Raw genomic sequence first — 24,158 nt, forward strand, 5'->3', positions numbered from 1 at the left:
AATCCAACCCATTACACTAATTTAAACTGAGAATTCAGAGACCCATCTATACCGGCTAGATAAAAAAATTATACATAATTATTTACCTTTTTCAAAAACAATTTTTGAAAATTCATATTTCCATATTCATATCGATATTTCTAATATTCGAAAGTAACCATAACTCTAAAAACGGAATTTCAATAATAATAATAGATGCATAAAAATGATTGGCTTTGTATGCTGATTCCAAATACATGAATTTCCTTAGGTTTAATGTTACCCGTCATAAGCTAAGAGCCTGAGAATATTACGCCTTTTAGAAAAAAAAAATCTTTAGTCATCAAGAAATTTCAACTGCCAACTTGTTTCAGAATTCCTATCAAGTCGAACAAATAAACAAAAAAAAAACAACTATAACAAAAACAACCAAATTTTAAACCAGAATTCATACCAAGTCGAACAAAAACAACAAAAAACAACTATAACAAAAAAAACCCAATGTTTTGCAGGACACTTTAGGTCATTTGCAGGAGTATTTTGTACCACACCTGAAAAAAAAAATACAAAACGTCAAAAACTATAATCGTAGCAAAAATACTGCATGAACCGCCTACATGAATAGTATTAATATAAAAACTGTGAAAGGAGTGCTAAAAATAAAAGCCGCTCGAAAAAGTAAAGACTTGAACAATAATTAGTTTTTATTTTGCTACGAATTTTTCCTTTTTTACTTTTTGAAATGAAAATAATATGATCATATGTATAGACATCAAGAGTGAAACAGAGGGAAGAGTTTCAAACATCATTGGATTGTCAATATCTAATATGTTGAGCAGCTGATGATTACCAGCAACGTAGGGATCTTTTCATGTAACACATAAACAAAAATTAATTAGTTGATTCAATTAGCAGAAAATTTATAAGGAGCACGAAAACAAACGAAACAAAGTAATTGGCATGAGGTTCAGAGAATGAGAAAAATATACATAAAGAAAAACCAAGATAAAGCTAAACAGAAAGGAAACTAAAACTGAAAGAAAGAGATTCATATCAGAACTGAAAATAAATATTAATTTCTACATCTTACAGCTACAGAGGCATTAGCCAAATTTCCCTACATAAAACCAGCCATAAATAACTTCATATTTCACAAGGGACACATCACTACCTGTTGTATTTTTTAAAAGTATACATTGACAAAATAATGCAATTTGCCTAGCAGAATTGAAAAATATAAAAAAAAATATGGATTTTCTAACTATGCGATTTATCTAAATTTTCTGAATGAGGATTTGACTAGCTTGAATGCCTTAACTGTATTGCATACAATTGGATCAAAGCAGCTTAGTGTTTGTCAAAGATTGGTGGGCAAGCTGACCAGGGGTGTCCAATGGCCAAAGGGGTGGCAGACTAGAATTTTCACTCTCTAAACTTTAAGAAACGTCGCTTTTTATATTTCTTATTGAATATTTTTTTTATTTATACTGAAAAAGAAACACCAACATAATTACCCCCCCCCCTCCCACATTCGAACAGCACATTGTGTTCATTAAAAAAGACAGCCAATCCTTTATATTAAAGTTATACCCTTTTCAGCACTCTTGTGTAATTTGTTTTAAGCTTGTTTTTGATGATTTTTCACTACGCTTCCTTTTAAATAAGGCATCTGTTACTATCACAAACTATATTACTGTATACGGCGATATCTTTTAATAGAATACTGAATTCAATTTTTGCAATGTTTTGAAAGCCAATTTTTGCTGCACAACTTTCCTTTTAATCAATTCAACAATTTTACTGTCCTGCGCCCTTAAAATTCACTCCAGTTATGAGAATGCGAATAAGTTGAGGGCGTAACGCATATTTCCCTTTTTGGATAACTTGTGTAAGCTACAAACGTAAAATTGTCAGACAGCTTGTGGTAAAAAACTGTAAGTAAGGAGCGACACGGTTCATAAATATCCAAAACTCTAAAAAACTGAGTTCTGATAACAATAGATGCATCAAAAGAATTGAATTTGTATGCTGATTCAAAGTATATGATGTTCCACAGGGCCCGGGGAAAGGGCTGTAAGTTTCTAGGGTGAGCTTTCCAGGGGAAATTTTACACTGGGGCATTTGCCAGAATTCCTTTACGAATCTTTTTTTTTTTATTGCTTTTTCTTTGCCGACTAAATTTAAAATGTGGAGATGTTCCAGGAAATATTTTCACTGGGGCTGGGATTGTTAGTTATTCTATGGAGGGGGGAATTTCCCGCTAAGGAAATTTTCGATGGGGAAAATTTCTGCGAGAATGACTCTCCATTGGAGGTGAGGAGAATGCAGAAAACAAATTATACAAAGGGGGGATATCCAACATTATTTAAAAACCACTAGAAATTATGTCTTTTTCAAATGGAAGTATGCTAAGGAGAAATTGTTAGATGCAATCGTCCGCAAGAAATTGTCTTGAGAAATTTTCAGCGAGGATGGAATCGCCCGAGGAGAATTTCCCAGTGTGGAGGAGGTGGGTTAATTTAAGTGAAAGAAACTTTACTTTTTAAAATTTTTTGCGAAGGGAGGGAATTTTACAAGCACGAAAGCCAGATTCTTTAGCAATATTTAAAAAAAAATAAAAAACACTTTTCAACTGAAAGTAAGGAGCAACATTGAAACTTAAAATGAAAAAAATTATTCCGTATACGAGGGGGGCTAACCCCCTCTTTAAGCTAAAGTTTCACTTTGTATCCCAATATTTTAAGAACTACTTTTCAAACACAATGACCATTTTATTTGAATAAAAAGCTTTTTTAAAAGTTATCAAAACACTTTAGCGCAAAGAGCGAGGGGATTGAAGAGGAGGCACCCCCCATCATATGTAGAATAATTTCTGTTTGCCTTAGGTTTTAATGTGGCTCCTTACTTTCAGTCGAAAAACTGTTTTTTTAACTTAATTTCAATAAGAATTCTACTTACATGTTATCTCCGACCAGAGAATGTGGTTTCTTTTTCCTCTTTTTCAGCCATGTTTAGTTCTATCAAGGCCTTTTCGTAGTGATCTTTCATCATCTAGAAAAAATTATAGGGTTAGAAGTCAATATTACTGGCAACTGTATGTAAGTAGAAGTAGCTAATTCCATAAACTCTACTGACGTGCTAAGCAGTCATATTTCTTTTTAATTTTTGTTGTGCCACGCTTACAATCAAAATTTATGCCTGCATAGGAAGGCCCTTTATTAAAAATTGATTTTGATATTTTAAAGCGATACTAACGAACAACTGACAGAGAAAAGGAAGTAATTCATTCACTCAAAAACAAAACGAACCAGCAATTAAATAAGTTGGAGAACTATGTCATCTGATTTCGAATTTTAATTAATGCATTTCTTGCAGACACTATTTGAGACCTAAGGGGTTGTTCACGACACACGTGTTTGATTAGATGACTGGGAAAGTGGTTATAGGTTTATTTCAGGGATTACTGAAGTATCAGTTGTTTGCTAGTATCCGTCGATGGCAGTTCATATTTTTTTTTTGATTTTGTGCAAATCGCCTATATTGGCGTATAACTTGCTTTTATGGTTGTTTGGTATTTGGTTTTAATTCTTGTTTTAAAACAACTATAACAAAAAAAAAACAATTTTAAACAGTTCTTGAGATAGAAAGTGAAAGGTCAACTGCGACGCGGCCCGGAAGTCACCACAACACTAAAAACAGAATTTTAATAATAATAAATACATAAAAATGATTGTTTTTGTATGCTGATACCAAATACATTTTTATGTATAATAGATACATAAAAAATGATTGTCTTTGTATGCTGATTCAAAATGCAAGAATTTTCTTAGGTTTAATGTTACCCGTCATAAGCTAAGAGCCTGAGAATATTACGCCTTTTAGAAGAAAAAAAAATCTTTAGTCGTCAAGAAGTTTCAACTGCCAACTTGTTTCAGAATTCATATCACGTCGAACAAAAACAACAGAAAATAACTATAACAAAAACGTACCAATGTTTTGCAGGACACTGTGGGTCATTTGCGGGAGTATTTTGTAGCACACCTTTAATTTTAGGCGTTTATTGAATTTTATTCATCTTTTAAGTTTTTGTTGTTTTTTTTGGTTTTTTGGTCCTTTTCAAATTGACTTTACGCGTTTGTTTTTTGTTTTTTTTTGTTTGGCACTTTCCTTGGATACATTTTTTCGTTTCGCGCTGAAGAAGAGAGGCGTTTGTCCTCTCGAAATATTCGCTTTGTGTTTTTTCAGTATTTTCATTTAGCCTAAAAAAAAGCCCATTTTTTCTCGTTTTTCTTTCCCATATATATATATATATATATATATATATATATATATATATATATATATATATATATATATATATATATATATATATATATATATATATATATATATATATATATATATATATATATATATATATATATATATATATAATATATATATATATATATATATATATATTACGGACAAACAGAAGTTATTCAACATTACACCAGTAAGATCTAGAAATAAATATTTAATTTCAGTCCTGATGTGAATCTCTAAGAATAATATGAAAACTTTTTGAAGTTGTGGGGAAAAAAGCTCTAAATAATTGCGATGAATATGAAATCTTGTCCTATTGATCGCTCTGTTCTTATAAGACAGATATTAGTTGAAAAAAAAGAATTAAATGTATAGATGAAAAAAAGACACTAATACCTGAACCCTTCGTGCTGCAGCCTCTTCTGCAGCCTCTTCTGCGGCTCTTCTAGCTCTTCTAGCTCTTTTAGCTCTTCTAGCCTCTTCTGCGGCTCTTAAAGCCATAAGGTTTTCTTCTGCGGCTTTTAGAGCCATAAGGGCTTCTCCAACTCTTATTTTCTTATTTTGTAGCTTGCTGTCTTCAGCGCTTTCTTGGGGGGCCTTCATTTTTTCTGTGACTGAGAATTTGGGAAGTCGCACTAAAAGAAAAGTTTTCTTCCATTTATCGATAATCTTAGCTACGATTCCTGCTTAAGGGTAGACCCACTGTAGATAGATATAAATTTATATACAGTGTGTAGACCGTAACTAGAAATTTTTTCTCGATTTTCAATATTTCTCTATCTTCGGTAAATTGGTCAGGTAAATTTCTTTGACATTGACATAGAATCACTAAAACCGTAACTAAGGAGGAGGGTACCAGATGCTTAAGACTTCTAAGATCAGGCTTAGAAACGTCAGTTTATCATACATGTTATATATGCGTATTTTTATGGGTATGTGTTATATATATCTCACTCACATGCTCTTTTTTATAATTTATTAAATTAAAAAAAAATAAGTTTGTTCAACTGAAACTAAGTGGAGTGGGCATTTTTTCCGAAAGCTCAAAAATCATCTACTTCAGAATTATTCTACTAAATAACTTGTAAGGCTATAAGACAAAAACTGGAAAAACTGAACAAAATTATTAGCTTAGGATTATAGAAAGAACAATTCCAGTGAGTCTCAGCCAAGCCTGAAACATCATATGTAATTACGCCTCATTTTTATTTATTATTCCGTTTGACATAATTCCGTAAACATAATTCCGTATTATTCCGTTTATTATTCCGTAAACATCACTGTAGAAAAATTGTAGTTACGACGTTCTAAGTTGAGGAGAAAATTAGCGAACTATCGTGAATTTTGAAATGTTTACCCATTTTTTTATTATTGAAGCCCTTGGAAGAAATGGGCTTAAAATTATGGTGACTCAGTACCTAACGCGACCCTTAGCATCAAAGGGGCATAATTACATGGACTTCAATTATCATAGCTGAGCAGTTTGGGTGGCTTGGGCTAATTTCTTGAATGGGAAAAAAATTGTGGCCCCAATAAAATTTCAAGTTTTTTTTGTAAATGTTAAAATTGACTATTTTTTCATATAGCTCTTCTAATTCTTGTTTTTTTTTCTTAAATGCTCTAACAATTCCCATAATTTCTGTGACCAAGGGTGGCTCTTAATACTTAATATTAAATGTTCTTCGTAACTGGAAAATTGACCAGTCTACTAATCTAAAAAACAAACCAAAAGTATTATATATATATATATACGGTTTACCATCAATTGAGCTAGTATTTTCTTAAATATTTAACAATAATTATACAGCAAAACTAGTTGTAAATTGAAAGATTCAAATTTTTCGCTTTTTAGCGTCATGTCATTTTAATAATTTTTCCCTTGCGAGTTCGAAACATGCAACCCAAAATGAAGACGAGCCCTAGAATGAATTGTCTTAAAACCCAAGGAATTCCACGTATCGTAATTCAAATTTGGCATCGATCAGGTGGTGAATGACTGTACCATTTTGTGCTATGTACTACGGCTGTGTGGGGCGGGGGTCGTCATCGTCAAAGACATAATTTCTAGATCTTTCAACTACGTTGAACCAAATGGCTATCTCAAAATTTAGATTGAATATGCCTGGGGAAATGGTGGGCGTGGGAGGGGGATTAGCCCTCCAATCACTTTCGACTGTTAAAAAGGGCAATAGCCCTTTAAATTTCAAATTGAATGAGCCCTTTTTGATGTTTTTACGATAATTCTTTGGATACGAAGTGCTCGGTCTAAACAAAAAAAAATAATACATTGTTCCCACATCGCTCTTCACTTAGGCAGCGCTATTGCGCTGCCTATGATATCCACTACCAAGTATCAAAGGTTCTATGGACTTTCTTAAAATCCATGTTTATTTGACAAAAGGCTTTTAAATTGAGATCTATGTGTTTGTTTTCCATTGTATTTCAGAGAGTTCATTTTAGAAGAATATTTGAAATGAGTTTTAGAAGAATCCTTGGAGACAACCTAATGTTTATAAACATGTCTTTCTGTAAGCCTGTATAAGGTTTACATAGTTTCTAAGAATTTGTATTATATTTTCTAGATTTTACAAAACGATCTTAAGTCCTATCCCAAGTTAAAATTCACACTTCTATTTTTACAGAGAAGATTGTATTCATGCTTGACAATAGACAAATATATACAAGGGAAGTCTCACCTTAAGAGTCCAGGATACTTTTCCACTTCAAGAACAAACCTCAACTAATTCTTTTTCAATCACTCACTGACCAACTTTTTGAACAGTCTTTGCATTTATTTCCTTATCACCGAATAATTATAATCAGAAACATTTCATTAATATTTAAAAGCTTCTTAATTACGACAATCGTGTATATAATTATGGTAATAATCATTAAGCAGAGATTTAATCAAAGAAAGACCTTTTTTTTGTGCACTCAAAATATACATGAAAACAAAATAATTTAAAAAATTCTTTGTTGAATTGGTGATATGGGAAAGAGAATATTTAAGAAAAAAACTTACAAATTACGCAAAATTCTTAGATTTGCGGAAAAATTACCTAACATGTTTAAATTTTTGAATAAAGTATTAGTGCAATGCCCTGTCTATTTGTGCCTGCTGCTGTTAGCTAGAGTTCTACGAAACTAGGCGAAGAAAGACCACATGTACTAAAATCGGAAAATTTTTTGGAAAACGAAGAAAACTAAATGAGTGGAACCGCTAAAATCATAACTTCAAAAGAGAGTGGCTGCTCCTTGCTCCTTCAACCATCCAAGATCAGGCTCAGGAACCTAACGACTCTTGGCATTTACCCTCCCCCCGAGAAATACACCACCCCTGCGGAGAATACCCTCCACAGAAAATGCCCTTCCCGGAAAATACCGGCCCCCGTGGAAAATAGGATTTTCAAAATTTTAAAATTTTATTTCAGCTGTGATTTTTTTTTTTTTTAGTTTCATTGAGAAGTGCTAAGGAAAGTGAAAAAGAGGAACTTACACACAGTAAGTATCTTAAAAACTTAGCCTAAAAATAAGTATCCTAAAATCAATTTTTGTTGAAGAACCTTCATATGAACTTCCAGAATTTTGGGCAGTAGCGGGTACCAAATTAAAAAAAGAAAAAAATGTAGGTGAAAAGTCATCGCAATTAAGCTTAATACATATGGCACCAACAAATCTACGAAGGTTTAGCTTTCCTTTGAAAGCATAGTTGGCTTTTGGAACCAACAAATTCTCATTGTTTACCTTTTTAAAGACGAAAGCATTGTCAAATTCTACGAATTAGTTTTTCTTATTTTCCAAGTGTAAAACTATCACAAATCACCATTAATAAATAAATGAAACCCAAAACGAACAGAAATTACAATAGATAACCTAGTCAAACTCAAAACAAGCAGCATTAAAAAGAGTAGGGCTGACAACCCCCATGACTTCTGAAGACCAAAACATAATTTGCACTTAAAAAACACATGGATTGTCAGTTTAATATACATATATATCCTGATATTTACTCCTTACAGTCTTAATACTTCTTTCTAGCTTTATTTGTTTAAGTGAAAGAACAGTGAAAACATCTAAAATGTATTTTGTTTTCAGTAAAGCACGTATTATGTTCTGGTCTTAAGAAGGCATGGGGTTGTCAGCCCTAATCATGTCAATTTTTGCTCGTTTTGAGTTTGATTCCGTTATTTATTGTAATTTCAGTTCGTCTTGGGTTTAATTTATTTATTGATTTGTGGTAGTTTTACGCTTAAAATTTTCTTGAATTATTTTCTACTCATTTTTAGCTTAATAGAGCTCTTTAGTCTTTTTTTTTAAATTAATTTCTGTTATTTTACTAAAAAAGTCATTTTTCATGGGCAAAAACTTTATATCTTTTTTTTTTTTATATTAGACTCCATAGTTTTTAACTTTGAAGATTATTTGACTTTATTTTCGTTCAGTTTTGGTTTTAAGAAGGCCTTTTTTTTCTTCAAAAATATGTTTTGTGGATCAAGCTTTAAAAAATCAATTTCTACAAAAAAAAAAACTTTACGTGAATGTCGTTAATAATTTTAGTCTTATAGGGTGTGTCTTTGAAAGATTCCTGGTTCCCCTGGCCTTCATTTGCCATATTAGTCCCTTAAAGAGAGTGTATCACGAGGACACTATCCTCACTCATTTTGGCCTAGCTATACTCATGAGTTATTAATAAGCATCCATGAGTCGATAATCATAAGCAGCGCAATAGTGCTACCTAAGTAAAGAGTGATGTGGGCATAATGCATTATTCATTTTCTTTTTTTTCTTCTTTTTTAGACCATGGTACTTTGTATAGAAGGAGTTGTTGTGGAAACTTTGAAAGGAGCTCATTCGAATGGAAATTGAAAGGGTCAGTGCCCATGTTAATAGTCAAAAGGAATTGGAGAGCAACCAGCCCCCACCCCCATGGCCATCATTTTCCCAAACACATAAAAAAAAAATTTGGAGATCATCATTTTGAAAAATTCCCCAAGACAATCCCCCCCCTGCAACAAATTTCCCCGAGAAAACTATCTGTAGTTTTCCCATTAACAAATACTATCTGCTAGCAACTAAACAAAAAAAGTTTTTTTCAACTGAAAGTAAGGTCAAAATCAAAACTTAAAATTAACAAAAATCATTACGTAAGAAATTTTTTTTTTAGAATGTAAAAATAACTTATTATTCTTATTAAACGGCCAGTGTGTTTTAGGAGTCGTTCTTAAAAAATTAGGACAAAAAATCAAAACTTTAGCGTAAAGAACAAGGTCTTGGGGAAGGGGTGACCCCTTTCATGCCCGTAATAATTTCTGTCTGTTTTAAGCTTTGATGCTGCTTTCTTTTCGTTGAAAAAACTTTTATTTAAATTTAATTTCTGATCATTTTTAAGTAATACTGGGAAACCCGGCTCCCCCTCCGTGAAAAAATTCTTTCCTCCCACAGTAAAACATCTCCATGGAAAGTTCTTTTTATGTAAAAATACCACCCCCCCCCCCTCCAGAAAAATTTCAAAGACTAATTCCATTCTAGCTGAAAATTCCACCCAGAAATTTCTTGCAGATGATCTCGGGTAAAAAATTTTTCTTAGCGCACTTTCATTTGAAAAATACTTTAATTTCTGACTGTTGTAAAAACTATTCCGGTAATCCCCTCCTCAAAGGATAAGTTTTCCACCAGAAAGCCATCAAAAGGGTATTTTCCAGCAAAGTTTTTTTCTAAGGGGGGGGGGTCAAGAGAAACCTTAAAAAACGCATCAAAAATGAGAAATTGAAATCTATTCCCTTGTGATTTCTGGGAATATTTCTGGTCTATGCTGTTATTGTGGAAGTAAAGAATAATATTAGACCCCAAAAATGAGCGGAATTTATTCAGCAGGGTGGGATTGTCCCTTCTTCATCCACACGTCCACCTCATGGTCGCAGAAACTTCGAAGTGTGCCCATTAGATCAGAAATTGAGAGTTCTAGTGCTGTTTTTAAAGTGCAAAGGGATTGGAGACCAACCAGCCGCTTCGAGCTGGTATATTCCGGGGAGGGGGTATTTTCCTTGGAGGAGGGGGTATATTCAGGGGGGTAAACACCAGCCACCATAGCCTATATATCAGAGTGTTTTAAATCTCTTTGATGCATCTTCGTTTTCTAGTAATAATAATAATAATAATAATAATGTATTATTAAAGCTTTTTTACAGCCATATACAAAACAAAAAGAAAAGAAAAAGGATAAATAAAATGAATACATACTAAAATCACTATCCTCTTAATCAACACTCATACCCTTCAATGCAAAATTCACCACACCTACTACCGTTTGTGGTGAATCCGAACTCAAAATCCCCCGAAGTAGCCAATCATTACCCTCTTTCAAAACCTCCCCCTTATATGAGAAAGCCGCCGGCATCGCAGGAGGAAATGACCCAGCCCAAAATCATTCTCACCACATTTTAGACAAGTACGCTGCGTTTCCGGACCTTCTCTATTCTTCCAAACTTCTTTTCCTTGTATTGGTAGACAATTGGCTCGAAGCTGAATCCACGTTTTCATATACTTACTAGGTAATCTCAGCTTCAAATATGTCTCCTGTCCATAAATCCGCTTTATATCTCTATACAAAGTAAGACTAGTCGACATATCTAAAGCTGTCCACCAAAGTTGAATTTCCTGGTCGTGCAATCTTGCTTGGAATTCCTTTATGAAGTTTTCTTGGTCCAGTGGTCCCTGTCCTCCATTCCACGCGTCTGAAAAGCCTGTTTCCTGTAGTATTTTTCTGATCTGTGCTGTCCAAGTGGTTTTACTTTTTGGGTGAGAAGATCCTTATAAGCAGCAGAAATAAGTCTTTCCTTGGGTAAATTCAGGATTTTGAGCCAAAACTTGATCATCTGTATCTTTCTTCGTATTTTTAAACTGTAGATGCCTAGGTCACCTTTCAATACTAGAGAGTGAGTTGTTTTATGTAGCCCATATGCATGCTTGTAGTATTGTAGTTGTAGAGTTTCTAATCCTTGGGCAGTCTGGTAGCCCCAAATTTCTGCTCCGTAATGCAGTATGGGTAAAACTTTTGTGATAAATATATGTTTATGAAGGCTGAGATCGCTTATTCCTGTTGTAGCGTTGCTTCTGTAAATACCGAAAAGTGCATTTTTCCCTTTTGTCGTAGTTGCTGATATATGTTGTGTCCATTTACCATTTCGCGTTACTGTAAAGCCCAAATATGATGCTTTCTCTTATATTTTTAAAATTTGACCTTCCAAATAAAACTTGGGGGGTAGCTCTGGTTGCTTTTTGTTAAATATCAATATTTTGCTTTTCGATACATTAGCCTTCAGTTTCTTTTTCTGCAGATATTCTGCTAGGATATTCAGTAGAGACTGTAGATTTTCCTCAGAATCAGCCAGTAAAATTATATCATCTGCGAAAAGCAACATTGAAAGATTCAAATTTCCAAGACGAAGTGTTGGTGCCCATTGGCGTTGGAAAAATTGCACAATATCATTAATAAATATACAAAATAATTTTGGAGATAGACTACTTCCCTGTAAAACTCCCTTACTTACAGGAAAAGAGGAAGAGACACCCTGTTGTGGAATTTTCACTAAACTTTTAGTCCATGAATACATCGAAGCTATTATATTCATAAACTGATGTGGTAATCCAATTTCACTCAAAGCTTCAAACAACAAAATTCTATCTACGTTATCAAACGCTTTCTGTAGGTCTATAAGCGCAGCGTATAATTTACTATTTCCTTTATAATATTTTTGTATCATTGCATTTAAAATGAATACTCGATCCACTGTTGAATATCCCGGTCTGAATCCACCTTGTTCTTCATTTAGAATACTATTCGCCTCCATCCATTTTCCAAGTCGTTTGTCCAAAAATTTTTACAAAATTTTACCCCCCCGGTTTAAAATAATTATAGGTATATAGTTTTCATTAACGGCCGGGCTACCTTTTTTAAATAGGGGAAATACGAGTGAGGTCTTCCAAGCTAGTGGCCAATGTGTCGTAGATATTACTAGGTTAAACAATGATATTAACACGGGGATGATGATATTCCTTATCGATTTAAATATCTTAACTGGGATTCCGTCTGGCCCAGGTGCTGAGCCCCCTCTCATTTTTTGCAGTGAATCATTTATTTCTTCTGGGTTAATGGGTTCAAAGAGGGTGTAATTTGTTTCTCTAAGAGGGAAAGGTCCTTGTTCGCAATCTGCTTGATTTATCCTTTCCTCTAGTGTGTTGTTCGTTTTTTCTGCATCTTTCTGTAGTGATTGAAAATAAGATGGCCATGTTTCCGGTGGTAGAATTTTCAGGGAATCGTTTCTTTGTTTATTGGATGACATATTTTTTAACTTATTCCAGAACTCTTGGCTGTTGCTTTCTTTAAAACTCTTACATAAAGCTGCCTGTTGGTGAAATCTGTATTCTTTCTTTTTCTTTTTGATTAGTTTTTTATGCTTTTTTCTTGCTTGCCTATATTCTGTTAGCGCAATATTTTTTTCCTCTTCTTCTCCCAAGAATCTTTTTACTGTAAGCAGTAGATTATTCAGGTTTGAACTACTTTCTTTACACTCTTGGTCATAAAAATCTTTCTGTTTCTCTTTTCTTGTTTTCATAGGTGTGAGCACATTACTTACAATTCCCATAAGCCTTTCGACTACTTCATCTGTTTCTGATTTTGGTAATTCCATATCAGACCTTAACTGGCTCATTTCCTCTTGTACTGGTTCACTAAGAAAAGCCTCTTGTACAGATTGCCATTGTTCTTTCGACCATTCGCAATAAATCCGGGGCGGAATTTTTGGCTTGTTTTTTCTTTCGCCTTTATCTTTAGCCAGTATCCTATTTTGATTCATTGTTGACCGTCTACGTCCATATTCTTTCATCTCATATTCTAATTTAAGTGGGAAATGATCAGATCCAGACTGATGGATTACTTTTACATTAAGAGATACAGCCTCGAGTCCCGTGTCCACCAATACATAATCTATTAAACTAAAACAAGGTCCAGAAATGCAAGTGTACTCACCCAAATCACCATCTTCCCCAAATCTGCCATTCCCAATCGCTAGCCCATGACCTCCGCACAGTGCCAGCAGCTTCCTCCCCCATGAATTAATTTTTCTTTGTCGATCCTGGCTACTTCGTGGGATAAGGTAAACTGAAGGTATCATCTCACAAGGGTCATCATCATCTGAAACAAAACCTACATTTAATTCTTTTTATACGGAAGTATATGCGTTAAAATCACCTGCTAGAAAAACTAAATCACTTGGGTAATGAGATTTCACTGAACTCAACTCTTCCTCTAATGTATACCATGTATCCTCAATACAGTATGAGCTATTTTCTGGGGACACATATACAAAACCAAATATAAACCATTTTTCCTGAAACTTTCCGCGCAACCAAATCAAGTTTTCAGATTTACTTGACAGGCGACGCAAATTTTTGAACATGTCACTCTTTACTAGTACAACTATTCCTCCATAGTTTCTATAGTTTCGCGATGTAGCCCTGTCCACTCAAAAAACTTCGTATCCGCGCACTATAACATCTTCCTCTGGCAACAACCATGTCTCTACAAAACATGTCACCATTGCTGTCAAAAATGAGTTATTTAAACACAACTCTCTCTTGTTTCTTAAACCTTGTATATTCCATGTGACTAAAGACAGTTTTTGTATATGGCTTGTGTCCTATTCAGTTAACACAAATGGTGGCTTTTCGTGAGGCATCTGTGAACACCGGTTTTTTGGTTTTTTGTCCATTTTTGAGCTACTGTTCGTTCTTACATTTCTTTTCCCTTGTTTGTGGTCATCATTGGGGCTTATAATAGAATCTAAAGTTCTTTTTCCTTTTACTGACCCTTCGTTTATCCCGCTTCCGCCTGGTTTGGTGGGATCCGCGGTAGTCATTGGCCTTTCGTATACAGTTGCATCACTATCGTTAGCGTTACTACTTTCTATGTCCGAACAAGAGTCACTATCACTTGATGGGGATCGTATGTAGGCCCGACGAGGAATAGAATCCCTTTTTGAACTATCAACTCCGGTCGGTTGCTGACCGTTTGCCGATTTTGCAGCCTCCACGACCTTTTTTTTTATCAAAATCATAAGAAAAAATCTGGTTGTCTATTTAAATTATTGTACCACGCAATTTCAATGCTCTGTTTTCACTTATAGCTTGGGTTATCAGGGGTCTTAATGCTTTTCGGGCCTCCCGTTCCTCTGGTGTATAGTCTGGGGTGATTGAAATTCCATTTCTTTTAAACAGTTTAGCATTGCGTAGGACAGCATCACGAGTCATTTTGGACGTGAATTTAACAAGGATAGGGCGGGGGTTCGAGGGTCCTCTCAGTCGAAGAGCATCTCGTATTTCATTTTTTGATAGTGAAAGGTTGGGCAGAGAATTTTTAATACATACTATAATGTCCTCACTTAGTTTAGAGTTCGGATTATTTGGATGCGGCATCCCATAGAACATAAGATTGGTTTGTTTTAGTTCCGTTTCCAATCTAAAATTTATCTTACGTGACTCCTTTAATTCACTCTTAATTTCTGCTATTTCTTGGGTTGTCTTTACTTGATTTATGGCAAAGTCCTGCAACTTAGATTCTATCCTTGCCAAAATTGATTGTGCATTTTGAATGCTTTTTGTGAGTTGTGGAATATTTGAAACTGCTTTTTTTATTTCCCCTAGAGTCTGAGCAATGTCCTGATCTCCCATCATAACTATCAAAAGACGTAAAACAAAAACTTACTCGCAAGGGGGGGCTATTTCGTAAACAAGTACGGCCCCCCGGTTTCCAACAGTGCAAGTGTTCAAAATCTTTCTTCAAAATCTTTCTCAAAAGTTTAACTTAACTTTTAAGGCCACCCGCCCTCATAAGAGTGTCCTTATTATATTATGCCCCTTTATATCATAATTCATCATTGAATTGTGCCTTTTATCAGACTACTTAACACTGTTACAGAAACAACACTTTGGTCAGGAATTCGAGGCCTGGATCCTAAAATATTATATTGAATAATGAATTGCCCAGGACATTATTTTTTCTTGAGGAAAAATTTCCAAGAGTGGAATTCTTTGGGGGGAGTTTCTACCGGAAAAAAATTCTATCTGGGAGAGAGGCTTTTGGAAGTATTTCAAGGATGATTTGAACAATAACCAAAATTAAATAAAAAAAGAAGCTTTTTCAAATGAAAGTATGCTAGAGAAAATTTGTTTGGTGTAACCGACCGCAAGAAATATTTGGAGGAGAATTTTCAGTGAGTGAAATTGTTTGGGGAAATTTACACAGGTAAAACTCTTCACCTTGCCCGCTGCTCTCTCTCTGCAATACTCCAGTCTTTGCGCTAGAGTTTGACTTTTTCTTCCAATTCCTTAAGAACAACTTTTGAAACACAAAAGTCACTTAATTAGTGTTCGAAGGCTTGTAAAAGTGCTCAAAACTTTGGCCTAAGGGAGGGGGTAGCCCTCCTTATATACGGAATGATTTTTGCTCATATTAAGTTTTAATCCTGCTTATTACACTCAGTTGAATAAATAAAAAAAAAGCTTTTTCCAACAGAAAAAAAAAGCAACATTCAAATTCAAAACGAACAAAAATTGAGGAGGGGAGCTATTTCTTCATATATTGAATAATTTGTATTCGTTTCGAAATTTAATGCAGCTCCTTACTTTCAGCTGAAATAATTTATTTTTATTTAATTTCTTCAATTTGAAAAAAGACTTAAATTTCTAATCGTTTTTCCGGTCACTCCGGAAATTTCTCTTCCGTGGAAACTTTTTACAGAAATTGAAACCCGCAGAAAATTTCCAAGAACCATTCTCCCACAACATTTCCACATGCAAAATTGAGTTGGCAGAGAGAAATTAAGGCAAATAAAAAGAATTTGAATTGGAAACTTCGCCACGAAATAAATAAGAGTTCCAAATAGGGACAGGTCCTTTTATTAGACAGTGAAACTCATTTCACTGTCTTGAAGTTCATAGAGGTCATTGAAGAATAAATACCAAATAGATTTTGTCTAACCCCATAGTGTAAAATTTTACACCCGAAATGTTCACCCCTGGAAAGTATTTATATCCACAAAAGACTGTCCATGGAGACAAGGCCCAAGTAAACCTCCCCCCTAACCAAAAGAGTCTGTATAATTCCCAATATTACACGCCATACGCAAGCATTGGGAAAATTTCGTAACTTAAAGACCTTTCCTCACGGGCTCTGAGGGGGTCTTACTACTTTTAAAGGCATAGTTGTTACGTTTTTCAGCTACGTTGAAAAAAATGGTCATCTCATATATATATAAATATATATATATATATATATATATATATATATATATATATATATATATATATATATATATATATATATATATATATATATATATATATATATATATATATATATATATATATATATATATATATATATATATATATATATATATATATATATATATATATATATATATATATATATATATATATATATATATATATATATATATATATATATATATATATATATATAAAAAAAAAAAAAAAAAAAAAAAAATATATATATATATATATATATATATACACATATATATATATATATATATATATATATATATATATATATATATATATATATATATATATATATATATATATATATATATAGTAGTAGTGATAGTATATATATATAGTATATAGCTATATATATGTATATATATATATATATATATATATATATATATATATATATATATATATATATATATATATATATATATATATATATATATATATATATATATATATATATATATATATATATATATATATATATATATATATATATATATATATATATATATAAATTTTATAATATATATATATTATAAATTTGAAGAAAAAAGTACGTGGGATGGGGGTTTGTTGCCCTCCAATCTTTTCGATCACTATAAAAGGCCACTAGAACTTTTAATATCTGTTCCACTGCACCCTCTTCAGATCTTCTACAACCATTAGTCCGATAGGATCATCCCTAGGTAAAACAAACAAAATAAAACAAATAACCGCACATTGTTGACCTTTCTTCTGGCAAATAATGCAAAATTCTATATTTTTGTGTATAGGAGCCTGGAACTTCCACACTAGGGTTCTCTGCAGGGGCAGAGCTCCAGTTTTTTTACTGAAGGGGCAAGAGAGGTCTCCATCCGTAGATTCAAGGGGCGTGGGCTATACAATAATTTTTTCTCCAACTTATTGGGGGGCAACTGCCGCCTCCCCCCTCCCAAACAAAGAAAAGACACCCCTGGTTCTCTGACATGCTGAATCTAATGATGCTATTTTCATTCAGATTACTTGACTTTTATAGGTAGTTCCTCTACCTTCTTGAAAATCAGGCAAATTTTCTTAGGCTTGTAGCTTTTGATAGGTAACACTAAATATATATTAAAAATAGTATAATATGATATTTGCTGTAATATTTTTATTGACATCAAAATTATGTTTTTTTAAGTAGAATGGCCTTATTGAGTCGTGACATGACCACGTGGTTTATGGTTTTCTCAGTGAGAATGAAAAAACAGGAATTTTCTCACATGGAAAAACAGGAATTTTCTCACATTTATGGTTGTTTTCTTGGACGGTTATGTGTGTTGGTCGATTTATTTGATGTTTTTCTCGGTTGTCAACATCAAATTAAGGATGTTTTATTGTTTTTGTCAGTGAGAATTTGAAGAACAGGAACTTTTTTACATTTATGTATGTTTTTTTGTTTTTTGTCAGTGAGAATGAAAAAACAGGGACTTTGTCACATTTATGGATGTTAACAGCAATTTATGTTAATGTTTTATGACTGTTTGTTGTCAGTGAGACTGGACATGCTTGACGTGAATGCTACGAGATTGTTTGGCTAGTCTGGCCTGAGAAATTGATTTACATAATCGCTAGGGAAACTTATTGATTCACGAAGGGGAGAATTAATAAGCATTAATGCTTCTTTAATATTAGGTCTGAGGGATAAACGTTCTTTAGGACAGAGAGAAAAATTAATATTCTATTTTTAAATAGGGCTTCATCGATCTTTAGTGTCAGGAATTAGAAATGACATCACTTGTTATCTTGGAATTATGCGGGAGTCTAAAGAGATAGAAATTCTATTTTTAAATACGGCTTCACGGATCTTTAAGTCAGAGAGATAAATTGATATTCTAACGAAACCATAATAGTTTAGCTAGGAACATTTATGAGATGAAGAGATTAACGTAGGAAAGGGTTTCCTAGAAATTTGAAATGTGAAAGCACAGAGATGCCAAAAAACAAAAGGAACACACAGAAATTACTTTTAGGGGATTATTTGGGCGAAACGGTTTTAGACAGCTTATGGAATTATTTCGGCGAAACCGTTAGAGACCTTGATTTAAAAGATGATTTAAAAGATGATTTTAGAAGAGGTTTTGAGTGTGGTCGTTATAATACACAAGTTCCATTGAACAGTGTTGTGAGGTCCCCTACCACAGCCCCAAAGGACCCCGATCGCCCTACCCCGATCCAAAGGGTTCCAATCCCTATACCCCAATCCAGAAGGAACCCCCCGGTCCCAAAAGGTTCCCAGGGCTCCCACCCGGCCCCCAGACCCTCAAAGACCCACCCCGGGCCCCCCAAAGCACATCGAGCTCCCAAAAGACCACCGGGGTCCCAAAGGCCTTCACCCGGTCTCCAAATGTCCCCCAGGCTCTCAACCGGCCCCCAGGACCCCCAAAGGCCCTGCACCGGTCCCCAAAGGTCCCCCAGGCTTCCAAAGGACCACCACCCTCCCCTCCCTCTCCCTCTCTTCCCCCCTCCTCACCGTCCCCTCCCCCCTACCCTCCCCCTCCCAATTTTTTAATATTTTTTGTGCATTGAGACACAGAAGGGCACCCTCCCCCAAGGGTCCCCCAAACACCCTCCCCGGGCCCCCCAAAGAGTCCCCACGCCATTTTTTTTTAATACTTTTTTTTGGGTTTATTATATCCTTTCTGAACAATTTCCATTCATAATGTCATTCCTAAAACCATTTTCCAACCACAAAGAGTCCCCTCCCCAATTCGTAAATACTTTCTTGAATTTTTTAACATGATATTTTTTTAAATTTTTACGTATCTTAAAATGACATGAAATATTCTTACGGCTCTACCAATCGTACTCTCTGCTTGTTCATGGACACGACGCGGCTTAATTTCTCCAGAGAAAATAAAAAGCTTCCACTTCAGTTTTAAGTTCACCAAGACATAAAAAGTTTAAAGTTCTGTTCTAAATTTTTCTGTAGAAAATAGGAAAAGTTATACTATGTTAGTGATTATTTACCATGAAGATAAAAAGTTTCACTTTAATTCTAAATTTTCTTAAATTCAGTTCCGACTTTTCACATAGAGATGAAAAAAATTTAAAGTTCTGTTCCAAATTTATCATAGAATATTGGAAAAGTTATACTTTGATCGTGAATATTCAAGTTCTCTTCTGAATTTTATCAAAGAACACACTTTAATTCTAATTTCTCCAGAGAAAACAAAAATCTTCCACTTCACTTCATTATTTCACAAAGAAATAAAGAAATTTAAAGTTCAATTCCAATTTTTCGGTGGAAGATGGAAAAAGTAATACCATACTTGTGAATATTTTCACAGAAGATAAAAAGTTCTAGTTCAATTTAAAATTTTCTCAACGAAGTCAAGGAAAGTTCAAGTTCTCTTCTGAATTTCTCAATGAAAAAGAAATTAGTCATTGATCATTTCTATTTTTTTCCAAATAATATAAAAATTTTCCACTTTAGTTCAGATCTATCTCGAAGAGATGAAAAATTTAAATACTGTTCCAAATTTTTCACAGAAGATAAAAAAGTTCAAGTTCTCTTCGGAATTTTAGCAAAGAACACTTCAATTCTAATTTCTCCAGAGAAAATAAAAATCTTCGACTTCAGTTCTTTATTTCACAAAGACACAAAGAAATTTAAAGTTCAATTCTAATTTTTCGGTGGAAGATAGAAAAAGTAATAGCATACTTGTGAATATTTTCCTGGAAGATAAAAAGTTCTAGTTCAATTTAAAATTTTCTCAAGGAAGTGAAGAAAAGTTCAAGTTCTCTTCTGAACTTTACCAAAGAACACAATTCAATTCTAATTTCTCCAGAGAACACAAAAATCTTCCACTTAAGTTCTTTATTTCACAATTAAATAAAGAAATTTAAATTTCAATTCTAAATTTTTCGTTGTGAGATAGAAAAATAAATACCATAACTGTGATTATTTTAAAGAAAGATAAAAAGTTCTATTTCAATTTTAAATTTTCTCAATGACGTGAATAAAAGTTCATGTTCTTTACTGAATTTTACAAAAGAACACAATTCAATTCTGATTTCTGTAGAGAAAATAAAAATCTCCCACTTAAGTTCTTTATTTCACAAAGACATAATGAAATTTAAAGTTCAATTCTAAATTTTTCGGTGGAAGATAGAAAAAGTAATAGCATACTTGTGAATATTTTCCCGGAAGATAAAAAGTTCTAGTTCAACTTAAAATTTTCTCAACGAAGTGAAGAAAAGTTCAAGTTCTCTTCTGAATTTTACTAAAGAACACAATTCTTTTCTAATTTCACCAGAGAAAATAAAAATCTTCCACTTCAGTTCTTTATTTCACAAAAGACATAAAAAAATTTAAAGTTCAATTCTAAATTTTTCGGTGGAAGATAGAAAAAGTAATATCATACTTGTGAATATTTTCACGGAAGATAAAAAGTTCTAGTTCAATTTAAAATGTTCTCAACGAAGTGAAGAAAAGTTCAAGTTCTATTCGGAACTTTACCAAAGAACACACTACAATTCTAATTTCTCCAGAAAAAATAAAAATCTTCCACTTCAGTTTTAAGTTCCCCAATGAAATTAAGAAATTTAAAGTTCTATTCTAAATTTTTAGACGGAAGATAGAAAAATTAATACTATGACTGTGATTGTTTTCCATGAAGATCAAAAGTTTCACTTTACTTATAATTTTTCTTAAATTCAGTTCTGATTTTTCTCAAAGAGATGAAAAATTTAAAGTTTATTTCTAAATTTTTCTCTAAAAGATAGGAAAAGTTATACTACGATTGTGATTATTTTTCAGTGAAGATAAAAAGTTTCACTTTAATTCTAATTTTCTTAATTTCACTTTCCGATTTTTTGCAAAAAGATGAAAAATTTTAAGTTCTGTTCCAAATTTTTCATAGAAGATAGAAAAAGTTATAGATTGATTTGAATATTAGACATTAGGATAAGTACCCTAAATTTAATGCTGAGTTTTCTCGAAAAAGTTCAAGATGTTCAAGTTCTCTTCTTAATTTTCTTAAAGAAGTAAAAAAAGTTATCTCAATTCTGAAATTTACCAATGTAAATTAAAAAAAGCTTACACTTCAGTTCTTAATTCCTCAAATACATAAAAAATTCAAAGTTCTCTTCTGAATTTTACAAAAGAATCTAATTCAATTCTAATTTCTCCAGAGAAAATAAAAAGCTTCCACGTTAGTTTTAAGTTCACCAAGACATAAAAAATTTAAAGTTCAGTTCTAAATTTTTCCATAGAAGATAAGAAAAGTTATACTATGATTTTGATTATTTTCATGAAGATAAAAAGTTTCACTTTAATTCTGAATTTTCTTAAATTCAATTCCGACCTTTCTCAAAGAGATGAAAAAATTTAAAGTTCTGTTCCAAATATTTTTCCGTAAGAAGAAAAGTTCAATTTCGATTCTGAATTTTCTCAATGAAAATGAAATAAGTTATTTATCAATTATATTTTCATAAAATAATATAAAATTTACCACTTCAATTCATATTTTTCTCAAAGAGATGAAAAAATTTAAAACATTGTTCCAAATTTTTCATAGAAGATAGGAAAAGTTATACTTTGATTGTGAATATTCTTCATGAAGATATGGAACTCCACTTTAATTCTGAGTTTTCTCGAAGAAGTGCAAAATGTACAAGTTCTCTTCTGAATTTTCTTAGAGAAGAGAAAAAAGTTAGCTCAATTCTGAAATTTACCATTGAAAATGAAAAAGCTTCCATTTCAGTTCCTAATTTCTCAAAGACATAAAAAATTTAAAGTTCAATTCTAAATTTTTCCATAGAAGATAGGAATGGCGATACTATGATAGTGACTATTTACCATGAAGATAAAAATTTTCACTTTATTTATAATTTGTCTTAAATTCAGTTCATTCATCTAACCACCAAAAACAATAGGTTAGGTTAGGTTAGGTATAAATAAATATTAATGAATAATTAGAAACATTTCTCCATGTTTAAGTTAGGTTAGGTAAACTCATCACGAGCGCTCATGATAAGCTAACATAACCTAACTTAAACATGGTAAAAAGATTAAATTAGGTTAGGTTAGGCTAGATTAAGTTAGGTTAGGTTAAGTTAGGTTAGGTTAGCCTACGTACGCGCGCGTACGTAGGCTAACCTAACCTAACCTAACCTAACCTAACTTAATCTAGCCTAACCTAACCTAATTTAATCTTTTTCCTAATTTAATCTTTAATCTTTTTTTGAGGAGGAGGGGAGGGGAGTGGGAGGGGGATTGGGGGGAGGGGACGGTGAGGAGGGGGGAGGAGAGGGAGAGGGAGGGGAGGGTGGGGGCCCTTTGGAAGCCTGGGGGACCTTTGGGGACCGGTGGAGGGCCTTTGGGGGTCCTGGGGGCCGGTTGAGAGCCTGGGGGGCATTTGGAGACCGGGTGAAGGCCTTTGGGACCCCGGTGGTCTTTTGGGAGCTCGATGTGCCTTTGGGGGGCCCGGGGTGGGTCTTTGAGGGTCTGGGGGCGGGGTGGGAGCCCTGGGAACCTTTGGGGACCGGGGGGTTCCTTCTGGATTGGGGTATAGGGATTGGAACCCTTTGGATCGGGGTAGGGCGATCGGGGTCCTTTGGGGTTGTGGTAGGGGACCTCACAACACTGTTCAATGGAACTTGTGTATTATAACGACCACACTCAAAACCTCTTCTAAAATCATCTTTTAAATCAATGTCTCTAACGGTTTCGCCGAAATAATTCCATAAGCTGTCTAAAACCTTTTCGCCCAAATAATCCCCTAAAAGTAATTTCTGTGTGTTCCTTTTGTTTGGCATCTCTGTGCTTTCACATTTCAAATTTCTAGGAAACCCTTTCCTACGTTAATCTCTTCATCTCATAAATGTTACTAGCTAAACCATTATGGTTTCGTCTCTTTAGACTTTCTATCTATAAATAGAATTTCTATCTCTTTAGACTCCCGCATAATTCTAAGATAACAAGTGATGTCATTTCTAATTCCTGACACTAAAGATCGATGAAGCCCTATTTAAAAATAGAATGTTAATTTTTCTCTCTGTCCTAAAGAATGTTTATCCCTCAGACCTAATATTAAAGAAGCCTTAATGCTTCCTAATTCTCCCCTTCGTGAATCAATAATATTCCCTAGCGATAATGTAAATCAAGTTTACAGGCCAGACTAGCCCAACAATCTCGTAGCATTCGCATCAAGCATGTCCATTCTCACTGACAACGAACAGACATAAAACAGGAACATAAATTCCTGTTTTTTCAAGTGAGAAAATTCCTGTTTTTTCATTCTTACTGAGAAAACCATGAAAACAGACATAAATGTGAAAAAGATTCTGTTTTTCAAATCCTCACTGACAAAAACCATAAAACATCCATAATTTGATGTTGACATCCGAGAAAAACATCAAATAAATCGAACAACACACATAACCATCCATGAAAACAACCATAAATGTGACAAAATTCCTGTTTTTCCATGTGATAAAATTCCTGTTTTTTCATTCTCACTGAGAAAACCATAAACCACGTGGTCATGTCA

At 33.5% G+C, this 24,158-nt stretch overlaps 1 protein-coding gene across 1 annotated transcript in view; it reads right to left on the reverse strand.

Moving 5' to 3' along the window:
• Positions 1 to 251: 251 nt before the first annotated feature.
• The window catches only part of LOC148949298 (uncharacterized), a 52,985-nt gene continuing 29,078 nt past the window's right edge, over positions 252 to 24,158 (reverse strand). The window contains exons 6-8 of the transcript XR_016142076.1: positions 4,681 to 4,919; positions 2,938 to 3,030; positions 252 to 530 (exon numbers count right to left, since the gene is read on the reverse strand). The gene's annotated coding sequence lies outside the window, so the exon portion shown is untranslated. The remainder of the gene's footprint in view (positions 531 to 2,937; positions 3,031 to 4,680; positions 4,920 to 24,158) is intronic.

Source organism: Artemia sp. Qi Xiang Cuo, chromosome 8 (genome assembly GCF_049724085.1).
Source record: "Artemia sp. Qi Xiang Cuo chromosome 8, ASM4972408v1, whole genome shotgun sequence".
Classification (NCBI taxonomy): Eukaryota; Metazoa; Arthropoda; class Branchiopoda; order Anostraca; family Artemiidae; genus Artemia; species Artemia sp. Qi Xiang Cuo.